The sequence below is a fragment of the Microcebus murinus genome, chromosome 19 (assembly GCF_040939455.1).
Source record: "Microcebus murinus isolate Inina chromosome 19, M.murinus_Inina_mat1.0, whole genome shotgun sequence".
Classification (NCBI taxonomy): Eukaryota; Metazoa; Chordata; class Mammalia; order Primates; family Cheirogaleidae; genus Microcebus; species Microcebus murinus.
Genome location: NC_134122.1, coordinates 49833796 through 49849085, shown reverse-complemented (window position 1 = coordinate 49849085; position 15290 = coordinate 49833796). Strand labels below are relative to the sequence as shown.

The 15290-nt window shown below is 33.7% G+C and overlaps 1 protein-coding gene across 2 annotated transcripts in view; it reads left to right on the top strand.

Moving 5' to 3' along the window:
• The window catches only part of AKT3 (AKT serine/threonine kinase 3), a 281167-nt gene that overhangs the window by 155152 nt on the left and 110725 nt on the right, over nt 1-15290 (top strand). Inside the window, exon 2 of one of the 2 annotated variants that reach the window (XM_075995527.1) lies at nt 4309-4425. The exons of the other annotated variant lie outside the window; for it this stretch is intronic. The gene's annotated coding sequence lies outside the window, so the exon portion shown is untranslated. The remainder of the gene's footprint in view (nt 1-4308; nt 4426-15290) is intronic. 2 annotated transcript variants of the gene reach the window in all.

Sequence of the window (15290 nt, the reverse complement as noted above, 5' to 3'; positions counted from 1 at the left end):
CACTTAAATTGCTAGGTATCCTTTGGCATGCACAGTAGAATGTAGATAATAATATTTGACCTTCATCCTTCTTTGGTTCAATCTGAACTATATGAAGAGTTCAATTATGGTTTGATGGATTTGTAATGATTGCAGATTGAGATGATCTGTATAAAAGACACATACATTTTGACTGAAAAATAATATAGGATACCCACAATATTGCAAGGCTGCATTTAAAAGATACTTTGTCTAAAGTTTTTTTATCCAGTAGTCACGGTCTCTAAGATTTGGACAATTACCAGCTTCTCTCATATTCAGTAGCTTGCTCAATTCCAAGGTGGAAGTGATTCCTCTATGGAAGACGTGAGCATTTGCCCACGTCTTGGGACTCATTCTCCGTCTGATTGGTTCCTTCTTACTCTCTGTGTCCCAAGAAGCACTTCCTAGAATTCTACCTTATTCTATGCTGCAAATATTGATCCATCCTGACAATATTCCTTTCTTGTCTGAAACTTTTCCTTAATCTCTTCTATAAAAAAATAGGTCTGTCTGCGTTTTTTAGCCCAGTTTTAAAAAATGAAATGACATCTTTTCTCTCTAACCTATTTTTCTATCTATTTGAAAGAAAGAAGGAAATTATGGGGCTTAAACCTATCAAAAAACATCTTTATCTCGGAATAAATATTAGAGTCAGATTTTAAATAGGTAGAAAAATCATTAATCCTTATTAATGATTAGGATAATCCTAGTAACCTTCCACTGGACAGACATGGGAATGTATACGAATAGGAAAAAAGCTTACAACTTAATTCTTAGTCTTGCATAATAGATAATACTCCTTAGAATAATAACCCTATAAATCTAGAAAAACCATAAACTGTATAAATACATACTATATAAATATACCTGGATTATGAGAGATCAGAATAATTTACTTTTGAAGGGTTGATTATTATACTAGATAGTAAAAGGAGTATATAATTTTTTATATGTAAAAATCTGTCATTGACTCTGGAGGACATTCACATAGAACATATAGCAGTGGGAGGAAAGTGGAATTAATTGCCAAAATTAATTTTATAGGAAACAAATGCTGTAGAAGTTGAGCGAAGCAATAGGTAAAGGTTAACTAGGGTGACTAAGAATTTATTCTTGAAATGAGGTTAACATGAGCCCTGATGGGATAGGATTTGATGAAGTTTTGAGTAGGAGGACATTCTCAGTGAGATTAACAAAATAAGCAAACAAATGAGTCAGAAATTAAGGAGTAGCTTGTTTTGTGCATTGTGTAGACAGTATCCTCAATGGATAGAAAATTTATGTTGGAGGAAAGAAAGCTAAGATTAGATAGTTTGTGGAAGGTCTTGAATTCCAGTGTGATGTTTTTAACAGAAAACAGTTGAAAACCATTAGAATTTTTTGAACATTGGGTTTTCAAATCAGTATTTGATTTAAAAAAAAAAAGACCTAACTGGTTATAATGTGTAGTGGAAGGGACACATCCATAGATAAACAGTGTGAGTCAATCAGCAAGGTATTATCTACTCTAATTTCCTTTTCAATCTCACCGCTACCATCCTAACTCTGTTCTTCATCAGATTATTTTAAGTCTCCTAATCAATATCTTGTCTACAAATATTCTCTTTTTCTGGAATATTTGGAAGCAATACATAGGATAGATTTATCTTTAAAAAGAGTTTCTTTGCAAATAGCATCTCTGTGTTCAGAGAAATCTCAGATGTTCCCCGTTTTTCAGAAGGGCAAGCTGAATTGTTATATTTTGATGTATTTATTATATATCCACAATCAAACATTTGCCAAAATTATAAGTATTTTTTATACCCTATTTCTTTTCAGTTTTCTTCCCTATTACTCCTCAATGTTACATACATTTTCTTTTTGACATAAATTGCTACATTCTGTTAGGTTCAATTACATGCAAAATTCCTAACCCTATTGTTTTGAGTGATTTTTTTAGACCATTTAATGTATTTGATCATTTGAAGATTTGGTGCTTTTAAAAAATGTACTGTGTATATTTTTTGACATATATTAGAGGTACATATTTTTGGGGTACATGTGATAATTTGATACATCTGTGTAATGAAATCAAGGTAATTGGAATATTTGTCACCTTAAATATTTATCTTTTCTTTATACTATTAGCTTTTTAGACAAATGGAAAGTTATGTCTGGCAATAGCTGTATTTCACTAATAGATGCCTAATTTAAAAATCTGTCATAAAGTGAATTATTATAAATTAAATTTTTCTTCTAGCCTCCATCATTATAGGTGGTGTTATGTTCATATATGTGAAAAATTTAACTCATAAACCAAGTTTAGAATTGGGAATGGAGAAAACCTTTGTAAAAATCATTTTAAAAGGAGATAGTTTTTTTAGAAAATTACAGGGTAACAATGCCATATTTAGTCACATATTTCCTTCCTCACACTCTAATTCAAATCACACTCCAATTTGACAAGAAAAAAATTTCCCCAGAATTTTCACTCTTCCCTACTTCCCCCACCCCCATTACACAACAAATGTGCAAAAAAAAAAAAAAAAGGAAAAAGTATAATACCGTTTTAATGGAAATGACTGTGGCAGTCTTAGAGAGTATCAAATCTAGCTCCCAGGGGTGAAAGCAGCTCTCTGCATCTCTGAAAGATTTCATCAGTTTTATGTCTTCTACAAACATAAATTTATGTGTGTGTCATTTGAGTTTCCCATTAAATAAACTGTATACTGTTTTTAATACTTCCTTCATCATAACACTATAGGTGATCTGCTCAGATTTCTCCCTAGTAGCTTCTAAGCTCTCCACCCCTCTTTCCTGATGTGCTCTGAAGCCAGTCTTTCTAGTTGCAGTCTTTACTTTCTGGCCCCATTCATCAGAATATAAAGGAATATGGGGGCTTATTTAGAATCACAGGAAGTGTAAACTTCTAGAAGATAATGACTATGTATATTCATTTTTAAAATATCCTGCAGCATTTATTACAATATCTGGTATACTGGAAGATTATTAGACTTGGAGCAGAAGACTTGGGTTTGAGTCTTGGTTCTGCTACTTTACTAGCTAGCTGTGTGACCTCGGGCAAATCACATAACTTCTCTGATCTTCACTTTTCTCAACTTTGAACAATGGGGCTAATAATACCTACTTCTCAGGCTTACAGTGAGGATTAAATGAGATAATATATGTGAAAACAGTTTGTAAATTGTTAAATTCTATGCAAATGTATTAATATAAGAGAAGATGCTCATTAATAATTGCTGAATTGAGTTAGCTGACAGTCATTCTTCTTTGACCAAGGAGGAAACTGCTTTAATGAGTTTTACTTAAAAACCTGTTCATAACAGTTTCTTGCAGTGGAGGCCAGCTGCTGTTACTTGGTTGGGGGAAAATATCCTGCTCTAGTTTAATGCCAAGGACTTTGATTTGTAGGGGTTAGTCCTCAAGACGTTAAACAGAGAGATTCCCAAACCCTGATCATGATCTCCTTCTGGCCAAAAAAGAGGACATCACTGTGGCTCAAAAGGCAGCACCAATGGATCGGACTTGGGGCTTTGGGTGAGAAATAGAGGAACTGGGTGCAGACCAAATTCTTTGAACCCTGGCTGTTAAAAGACTAAGTTTCTGAAGGCTAAGGAAAGCCCATGTGACCACTGTTACCCCCCTTTTTAAATAAGATGTTGCTTTTGATTTTTTTTTAAAATAATAAAATCCTCAAATCCAAGAGGACCCCTTATTTACCATCCATTGGGGTAAAAATTAAAATTAATTTCTTCTAGATTACTGCTTTTTTATAAGGCAGAGAATGCAATGGGGATTGTTTTTAGGGGAAGGCAGTCAAGTAGTGATCAGCTTCAATAGTTTGCATCAAGTGATATGAGGACAAAAGAGATTCCAGTATAACTAACCTCCTCTCCCTCCCTCCCTCCTTCCTTCTCTGTCTACCTCTCTTCCTCATTCATCTTTTCCTAAGGTCAACAACAGTCAACTATCACTTGTCCATGGATACTTAAGTAAAAGAACACCTTACATGTAATTATTGTCGCTCAATTATTTTTAAATACTTTTTACCTCTGACTCCTTCTTGACTTTCTTTTCTAGTTACTTGAATAACAACCTTACACACTTTAACTCTGCTTTGAAATTTCCTACTGAGTGTGTGTGTTTGTGTCTGGCTTAATGTAACACAATTTAGAAACATAGGAGTTATCAAAATTAATATTTAAATATATTTCAGGGAGTCTAAATTCTAATGACTATTTAGAAAGTTTTTATTGAGGGTTATTAATGTTCTCAACATTGTACCAGGTACTGAGGGGAAAAAGAAGGAAATAAGGAAGGAAACCAAGCTTTCTTTGAGCGTTACTATGTACCAGGCCCTTTCACATATGTTATCTCATTTAATCTTCACAACAGCAGTGTGAGGTAAGTATTGTGTTCCCCATTTTAAAGAGACTCAGAGAAGTTATGTGACTTGCTTTAGGTCACTTATCTGGCAAATGGCAGAGGCAGAATATGAACCCATATCTAACAGAATACTAACTGAGAATCAATCTTGTATTCATTTCATTATTCCACAGATACGTGATGTAGCTTTTGGCTTTGAAGAACTTGTAGTCTAGTAGCAAAAATCTGCCACAAACTCCTGGAATGGGTACTTTGAGATGTTTTATGGCTAAGTTCTGAAGATAGTTTTGCAGTTGATATATGGAGTTAGAGTTTACGAAAAGGAGGTATCATTAAAGACTAGGTCATCAAGAAAAACCTCCTTAGAAATTGAGATTGTTCCGAGAAATGGTAAGATTTCAAAAGATGAAGTACATTCCAGGTAACAAGAATAGCATTAATTTGAAAAGTTATTTCTGAGAAACTTTGGCTGAATTTCTTCTTGGTGCATTAGATGGGTATGAAATCTTCAGAAATGAATGAAAGCTCCAGATGGTATGTTATTTCCCTATCCCTGTATAGAGCGAAAAATATCAAATGAGGAAAAAGGATAAATGATAGGATTAAATATGGCACTTGAAATATTTAGCAGAATACCCTAATCACACCACGCATTGTTTTCTCAGGGTCTCAGTTAGGCACTGGGTACCCTGTTTGTTAGCTTACCCAGTGTTTTATGTGCAGTTTCTGTAGCAACTTTGCTGCTGTTCATTGCTTCCAGTAGAATATAAAATAATTTTATTCATGTAAATAAATACTTCATTTTAAAATCCCACCTTAAGAGCATTTTTTTTTTTGCTAAAAAGGTGTTAAACTGTAGCTTTTAGCTCAGAAAATACTATATCATCTCTTAATGTTTACTTAAAAAATGTGCCTCCTTTTATGTAGCAAAGGTTGGGGTGGTGTGGATGGGAAGTAAAGGGTATAAGTAGGGTGGCAGGATCACCACCTGCAGTGTATGATAAGAATGGTACATTTAATGTAGAAGTTTTTGAATTAAGTTATTAATAGGTCAATATATCTGTTTTTCAGGTAAAAATTTACTGAGTTTAATACCACCCAACACTAGCCAGCCTTTGATGCTGAGCTAAGGATCCTCACACTGTTGTTTTATCTTATTACTGTTCCCGGCATTCTCCTCCATAACACCCTTCCATATTTGAAGGGTAAAAGTAATTCTTTTTGTTTGCCTTTCTGACAACATTCATTGATGACCTAATTGAACTTATAGATCATTTTTGGTTAAGTTAAATGTAAATATCTTACCTGATTTATTTCTTAAATATTTATTTTAGCATGCTATTTTTTAACTTAAATTTTTAGTTTCTAGAAAGAAGATTGTGTGTGATTAATTTTTGAAATTGTAATTAGAAAAATGATTGTATGCCCATTATATTTCGTGCTTTAATCCCATCTGACAACTAATACATAGAGAATTAGGGGGGAATTAGAGTTTAAGGAAGTAAGGGAAGAGATTGGTATTTTCAAAGAGCTTACTATGGTCTAGGTGCTTTATGTAATCACGTTTGTCATTACAAGAAAAATATGAAATATCAATACTTTTTTTTTTTAAAAAAAAAAAACTAGATAATGAATCTGAAACCTAGGAAGATTAAAAAACTTTCCTAGAGTCTCAAAGCGATAAACGGCAGAACTGTGATTTGAACTCTGGTCTAACACCTGGCTTGAATGCATTTAATCATATGTGAGATTCAGAGATGACAACTGTCTTCAAGTAAGGTTTAGTCAGATCCCTTAGAAACTTTGTGATATGCCAAGTGTTATACACAGTGGTTTAATAGTGGACTCTCACTGTTGTCAAGAGGTGCAATTTGTGTAATAGTGATACTTGTTTGTGCTAGAGCAGAGGGACAGATATAAACATTGTAGTCAGGTGGCTGATTATTTGAAAGTAATTTATTATGTAATATTGAGCTCGTCACATAACCATCCCGGGACTCAGAGCTTTGTCATTTGTAGAGTGAGGGAGTTAGACCGAAGGATCTCTAAAGTCCTTTCTTCTAAATTCAGTGATTTGCCTATCAGCATTTTTTGAAACACTGGGTTTATTGAGAAGTAATAATAACAAACTACCACTTGTTGAGCACCTGTGTGCTATGTACTTTACATATATTATTAATTCTGCTAACGTCCTTGTAGGATAAATAATTTTTCTATTTTATAGCTGGGAAAATTAGGCTTATGGGATTTCCCCGTGGCAAGGTATCTCTTAACTGATAAAGCTGGGAGATAATCCCATATCTTTCAGCTTTCGAGACCAGTATTTTTTCCAGACTTCTACTTAACTAAAAGCATCTCTGTCTACCTTAGGGCCTTGAGGTAAGAGGTTTTCTAGTGTGGGCAGTTCAGAAGGTATGAGCTTTCCACGCCTCTAGACTAGTTTTTCAGTATCATGGATCAAATCTTGTCGTTCTTCACTAGTACATGAAGATATATTTAAGAGCTTTTGGATACTTCCTTTTAAGGAAACTGAAGCTTAATTAATGCAGAGGATTCACTAATATGTGACGATTTCAGTATTGCTCTTCTAATAGAAGTCGTAGGGGAGATACTAAGTTTTAGAGGCAAGTTTGGACTTGAGGGACACATGTTTTGTGGCTTCTTCTGAGTTGTTATATGCTAAATTATTGCCTTTCTGGTTCCCCACTCCATATCTTTATGTAAATTTAAAAGCATTTATTTTAAGTGAAGTTAAATGAGGCCTAAGGCCACAGTGGAGGAAAGGACCTTTAAGCCTTGGAATTTAGAAAAGATACAGAAGCATTCTTTTGGGTTGGAAATAATACATAATCAAGCAGATGCTAATGAAAAAATGAAATGCAGGGGAAGAGAAAAGAGACTAGGGTGCCTGTTTGGAAGTTTTATAGAGGAGAGTACATTGCCCCTTTATTACAATAATGTTTCTGCACTATAATAAGGTCTTTCATTGCAAGTTCAGCTTTTTTCATTCATTTGTTTTGTGCTCTGCTTCCTCTGTTACTAATTGTCAGCACAATAGTCTTCCAACTATGAAGTCTCAGTGTCCTTTTGGACCAATTTGTCATTGTCTTTCTCCCTCACCCTCCAACCCATGCACTCAGAATCTATTACTATGGTTGCATTTTTAGACATTTTTTATGTTTTAAAATGGCAATGCTTTTGAAACCTGCCAGAGCAGTTCATGATAATTGAATCATCCAACCAGCAACAGTTACTGCTTCCAAAAGCACACTGGTAAACTTTCTGTCTCTATAGAATATTCTTATAAGGTAATTAAAAATAAGCATATAATACTCTCTATTTAGCATGATTTTATATACATCGTTTCCTTTGAACTTTACAATAATCCTGTGAAAATAGGACATTTAGTTAAAATGTTTTTGTTAAACTGTATTATTTACAGATTTACTGTTACCTCATAAATTCTTTTTATGACTTTAGGAAGTTACATCCTCTATTTTCCTATTAATGGCTCTTTATTCTCATATATAGATTATTTTATTATAGCAAAGATATCAGCAAAGTTGGCTTAACCTGACAAGCCTGAACAAGTCTAATATCAATTCTGATATTATACTCTGAGCAACTTCAGTTACATGTTAATTCATGTTGATTTTTAACATTTTTGGCTAATAAATATTTTAAATAGACTCCCAGCCTTGTTCCAATAATCTGATATTGACAGAAAGGCATTTTACAAATGTAATTTCTATAATGAAATCCTGAAGCAGTATAATAACACTTGGCAGTTTATTTATCACTTAGAATTTTCACTATCTTATATGATCAGAGTTCATTAGTGCTTTTAAATGTAATATCCTCGACATAGGTGGCAATTATTTTTGATGCATGAATACTAAATAACAAGATTGGTCAATTTTCTCAGGGGTACATGTGTCTGTATGTCACTTTTTTCTATACAATTTATTTGCATAAGACTAGAAAGTAAAGTACAGTTGACCCTTGAACAATGCAAGGGTTGAGTTGCCAACCCCAAGCAGTCCAAACTCTGTGTTAACTTTTGACTGTCCCCAAACTTAACTACTAATAGCCGACTGTTGACTGGATGCCTTACCAATAACTAATGGTCAACTGGCACATATTTTGTATGTTATATGTATTATAGACTGTATTCTTGCAATAAAGTAAGTTAGAGAAAAAATGTTCAGAAAATTATAAGGAAGATAAATATATTTACTCTTCATTAAGTGTAAGTGGATCATTGTACAGCTCTACATCCTCATGTTCACATTTAGCAGGCTGAGGAGGAGGTGAAAGAGGAGGGGGCAATCTTGCTGTTTCAGGGGTGGCAGAGGTAGTAGATGGGGGAGGCAGGCACACTTGGTGTACCTTTTATTGAAAAAATATCCATGTATAAGTGGACTCACATAGTTCAAACCCATGTTTTTCAATGGTCAACTGTATCTAAAGCTTATAGGAAATAAAACTTTACTTCCTTTCTTATAAGCAAACAACATTCCTAAAACAGTATGTTATATGAAAAGAAGAGCCAAGAATTTAGATCTAGAAAACCTAGATTGGAGACTCAGTTTTACCACTTTAATGGCTTGATGATTTTGAACAAGTGACTTAAAAATCAAACAGCTTCCTTCTATGAATTTGTTAACTGGAAATGATGAAATACCTTAGGACTTTTTTGGGAGGATTAAGTGAGAAATAATGTTATATAAAACCTTAAGCAACTGATAATATGAAAAAATAATTACTTAGTAAATTATTTTAAAAATTTTGGACAAGGATATAATGGACAGTGAAGTTTTCCTACTAACTTGTCTCTATAGAATATAGAGCCACCAACATAAAGGTGAGATTTATTTTTCCTGTTCTTCTAGAAATTAGTTAATGAACTGTTTAATAGGTTCTTCATTTGGCTTACTATGCATCACTTAAACCAGATTTTAAAATGAAGTATTTTTTTGCTATAGTAAAGACCCAGAGACCTCTTTATGGCTCCTTTTAAAGCCAGGATACCTTATTTGAAGTCAGAATTCCTGAATGGAAAGAAAAAACGTCTGTCTCTAAAGTTTTAAGAAGTTAGAGGGTGCTTTCCAGAGAGATCAGATTCTCTTAATGACTGTTTGACTATATTCATGTATGATTTTAATGAAATTATTGGGTTTAATTGTTTATAATCTTCCAGAATTCATTATTTGGACAATTCTGTGCTTTGTTCTGGATGGGTAGTCTTTTTACTTTTTATTTTTCTCCAGGGGAAAAAAAATCCTTTATTCTATAAACTTAATCCTTTCTACTACTTTCCATAGGTAAAAGAGATGATAATATCTCTTAAGTGTTAGAGCTGTTGCTCTGAAATTAAAAATGTCACTAGGGTTTAAATATGTAATTTTATTTCAAATTGATGTTATTAGGATTCACTTAAACACACACACATATATATGCTTAAAAACATGTATTTTTTTCTAGAATATTACGAAAATTCTTAGAGGTGGTCAAAACTGGAAAATTTATGTTTTTAAGATATAAGTTATCTCAGGTTTTGGGTGGAAAGAGATAATAAAGTAAATTTTATTTCTAAAAGAGTGTGAACTTTAAAAAATTGAAGTTTTTTATAAGAGAAAGTTACATTGTGATAAATTGTATTGTGTCTGAAATGTTTCCTGAAGCTTCTCTTAAAATTTAGTCTGTATGCACTTAGATTGTGATGACTAGCAAAGAACTATGAGAAATATTTCAAATTTCCTGAAGCTCACAATATAGTTGAGGAGATTCGCTTGTAACAGTCAAATCACCACATATGATAAAGTACTAGGATAAGGGATATAAATATTAAGGATAGTATATCTTCAGGGGTACGGAGTAGGGATTGGAATAATTAGAAAACATCCTGAATGACTGGACTCTAGGTAAAATGGAAGGAAAGTGTTTCAGGTGAGGGAAACAGCATGAGTTAAATCCTGAATAATCAGGGAATGTTTAGGGGACAGTGAAAAGGCATATTTATCAGTAGAAAGTACTGATAGTTTTAATGGAGAGGAATAGATTTTCCAAGTTTTTTTTTTTTTTTAAAGAATGGGGCTTGCTTATGAATAGCTTTGAAAGTCAGCATAAAAATGTAACCATTGTCCTGTACAGTATAGAATGTTTTTGAGAAGAATGACGTATGGAATAAGAATTTGAGTAAGACTAATCTGGCCAGCAGGATGTCGGACAACTTGGAGAAACCTGGAGAAAGGGAGACTACAGCCATTTCAGGATGGAAGTTTTGGTTGTTAAGTACCTGGGTCAGGTGTCAGCAGCGAAAAGAAGGGATGGTTGTAAGAGATACAGTGGAAAAACATTAACTTTATGTTGGTGGCTTAGCCTAAGGGTTGAAAGAGAGGGGTGAGTCAAAGAGAACTGAGAAAGTCTGCCTTGGGTGATTAGGAAAGTGATAGAGAAATGAACACAAAAATTTATACTGGTATAGTAGTTTTCAAGTTGGAAGATAAACAAAACAAAACCCTTTTGGATACGTTGAAAATGAGATAATAGTGGGGTCCAGAAGAGAGATGCCAGTTTTGCCATGTGGGGATGGAGCTTGATGAGAAGGGCTGGAACCGGAGGAGCAGGTTTCAGAGTCATCAGACACCAGGTGATACCGACTAGAGAACCTCCTTAAAATTAAATCCAAAGTCCTTACCAACCCATTGATGCTGTATCTAATCTCATCTCTTACCATCTCCCTAACTTACTCTATTCCAGACCCACTGGGATCTTTGCTGTTTTGCAAACACTGTCTGTGGACTCCCACCAGCTGTGGATCTTTGCACTTACTGTTCTTTCCACCTAGCTCACTCTTCTCACAGATATCTGCATTGGCCTTTCATTTCATTAAGAGACAACCTTTCTAATTGTTCTTTCAAAAATAGTGCCACTTCACTGTCACTCTAACTTGTTGCCCAGCTTAATTTTTCTTCATAGTACATATAAGCACCTACTATAAAATTATTTTGCTTGCTGATGGCTAGACCACTTGTCCCCTCAATAAAATAAAAGCTTTATGAAAGTAGGGACTTTGTTTTGTCCACTGCTGCATTCCCAGTGCCTAAGTTGTTGCCTGGCATAGTGCAGGTACATAATAAATATAGTTTAATGAGTGTTCAAATTTACTAAAAATTATAAAGTAAAAACATAACACAAAAATCTGAGCCTAAGGGAGTGCCTCCATGTGGAAGGAAGACGAGGCCCTAAGACAGACTTCAGTTAGAGATGGTGGAAGACCAGGCAAGTCAGTGTCATGCAAGTCAAGGGAGAGGAACTCAAAGGGCAGGGAGCCAGGAACATCAAATGCAGCCAAGAAATGAAAATGAGAACAAGGAACAAATATCTGATGAGGATATTTCAGGAGAGTGATAGAAACCACAGTTTAGCTAATTGGTTCAGGAATAGGGAACAAAGGCCATTATTGTAGATAATGATTTTGGGTAATCTAGTGAAAGGAAGGAGAGGAAGAGGGGCAGTGTGTGTGGGGGGACAGCATTCAGTGCAGGTGCTTTAAAGGTGGACTTGGAGTCTGCATCTTGGTCCATGTGTATATTTATTTATTTCACTCTGATGTGCACTGATAAACAACTTTGAAGATATATGAGTAGGAATTGTCCCATTAATACGCGAAACTTGAGGCATTTAAGTTGTAAATTAGAGTTGATATAAAATAAACTAATTCTTCCAGGAGTGATAACGTTTAAGCTTCAGTGATTAGTGAAATATTCTGAAGCTTAACTTGACTTAAATGAGTTTTATTAACTAGAAGTATCTCATAGTATACACATTTTATTTAAAAAAAAATAATTTCCTTTCCACATACAGGTTTAAGCCTTTTTTAGTTTATTTTGGGATACATTTTGAGGAAAGAATTTAATATTATTTGGAGGGGGGTTTCTATTTTTGACTTTTGAAATAATGAAAATTTTCAAACTTACAGATAAATGGAGAAAATAGCTTATTGAAGTCTCATCTGCCCAATACCTAGATTTAACAGTTAACATTTTACCATATTTGCATCACCTTTTTGTTAAAATATTTAAAATTATGATATCATGACATCTTTATCCCACAGTTCTTCCATATGAATCTCTAAAAGGTAAGGATATTTTCCTACATAATTAACAGTATGACAATAACACCTAATAAAACTTATAACTCTTCAATATTATCTAATATGAATTGATATTCAGATCTCCTAGTTGTTACCTAAATTGGTTTATTTAAACTAGAATACATTAAGGACCACACATTGCATTTAGCTGTTATGTCTCTTAAGTCTCTTCCAGTCTAGCAGAGTTGTGTCCCCTGTTGGGACTCCACTTTTTTCCTTCTGACTCCACTTTTGGTACATTCTCTTTAGAGAATAGACCATTTGTCCTAGAGAAAGTCCTCTCTTCTGGAATTCTCTGATTATTTCTACTAGGTATTGTTTTACTTTTTCCTGTACCTCTGTATTTGCTGTAAAATCAAAGTTAGATCTAAATATTCCATTAGATTCACATTCAGTATTTTTATCAAGATTATTTCTTTGGTGAGTTTATGTACTCCATATTAGATCATGTTGAGAGGTACCTAATATTTGGTTGACCAACTATTAGTGATGCTATCACTGTTCACTGGGTTAAGGTGGCAGAAGTTTCATTATAAAGTTCATTATAAAGTTCCCCACTGCCTCTCCACCCCCACCACCCCATGTCTGGCAGGTAATCTATGGTTTGACTTGTTGGCCCTGTGCAGGAGTTAGCCCTTTATTAGTTATTTATCTAATGAGTTTAGCATTCATTGATGATCCTTGCCTGAATAAATTATTGTATTAGGGGTAGATTATCTTTTAGCTGTTTTTTAAAATGTGATTTTAAGGGAGGAGCAGGGAGGGGGACATGGGCAATATGCATAACCTTAACATTTGTACCCCCATAATATGCTGAAATAAAAAAATAAAAATAAAAAATAATAAATAAAATGTGATTTTAATTAGCCAAGGCACATATTAATTACTAAATTGGGATAGTATTAGTCATTCTGTTTATTTATTTGAGACTAGCTCTGTTTAGCCATAATACTAGGTAATCAAATAGTATAGACCTTGTCCTTAGAGAATTTTTGATCTACTGCACATTCTTATTGTTTTAAAATTTTGTTATCAAATCCTAGCTTCATCATGTTTGAGATATAAATAGCTTTTTCATTTAATTAAAAATAGTATTCACAATTTTTCAGATTTTAACATGTTACTCAATAGCATGTAATATAATTAGATAATAAAATTAGATATCCTGTGTACATCTGAATAATTCACTTACATTTATTTCATGCATTATGATTTTAAACTGTTAATTCTGGTAAATGAGTACAAAGTTTTATGCCACCATTCAATATGATGATGCAGATCTTTACTTATTGAAATGGAAAAGATCTACAATCTATTATATGTCCAAAGTATACTTACATAATATAGTCAATTATGGTCTCATTTTTATTTTTTAAAAATGCTTAGAAAAGGTCTAAAAGAATATATATTAAAACATTAACAATTATTATACTTGAGTGGTAGTAGTATGGGTATGTTTCTGTTAATTTTGCCTATACTTCTTTATTAATTTTTCTGTATTAAGCAGAAAAATCATATTTCTGGATGATTTTTACAGTGAAAGTAAAGAAGTATGTTTAAAAACCAACTTGCCTACACATTGATGTGACCTTATTAATGTCATAAAACTGTATACTTAAAAATGGTTAAAATGGTAAATTTTATGTATATTTTACGACACTTTTTTTAAAGCCCATGACTAATACAGTGCAAAAACCAAAATCAAAACCAAAAATCAAACATGCCTGAGTTCACTAGATGTCTGTATGTCTCTCTCAACTGTTAGTAAATGCCTCATGTCTTCTTCATTTTTTAATTATTGTTCCAAAATGACCACAGTGTATTTTTATTTGAAATTTCAAGTAGGCAGAGAGTATGCAGAGAACAATTGTTTTGGGAGATTCTGGAGGTATGTTTGTTTAATTAGAGGCAGGATTCGGTGGGGAAACAAGATAGAGAAATGTTGATGGGGAAAATATTGGCTCTGAAAATATGCTTTTGATAAATGGTAGTATCTGTGCTAACCATATTCATTAAAGAAAAATGTGTTAGGAGAAGTTCACATTAACATATCATAATTTCAAATTCAATTTAAATCCACAAATAGTATTTCATGTTAATACCGAAGTAGTAGTTTATGGTAATTGAAATGTCAGAATTTGGAATATGGATCATAAAGTGAAGAATATCTTTTAGAGTGGAATGTAGTGTTAGTAACCTGATCTTATTCCCCTCATTTATCCAACCCCGTGTGTTATAAAATAACACATAAGAACTTCTTTTTCTCTCCTATTTCCTTATGTGGAGAAAGATATGTTGGGTCTGGGTGGTAAATACACAAATGGTTCAGACAAAAATAACTAGAACTGTGGAGCTGCACTGATGCAAGTCGGGGGATCATTTTTCCATCATTAGTAATTCAAAATTTTTACTATCATTAACTTCATTGGTATTGCAGGGTGTGAGACCCAGCAGTGAAAGAACCCAAGGTTCTGCTGCCTTCCTTTCTGCCATCCTTGGTACCTTCTATCCCTTCAACTCCTCATTCTAAACCACCTCCCACTGCACTCCTGCCTGGAGAAGCATGAGATGCTGCTAGATGCCAGGGATCGGGATAATCGTCATCCCTGTCCATCCCTACACTGTGGTCAGAGCCAGGAGCAAAGGCATGGAGCCTCAAACATTGTTATTGGGTGAAAATTGTCCTGGATTTCCTTATAGAAGAAGAGGTATCACAGATGGGAGA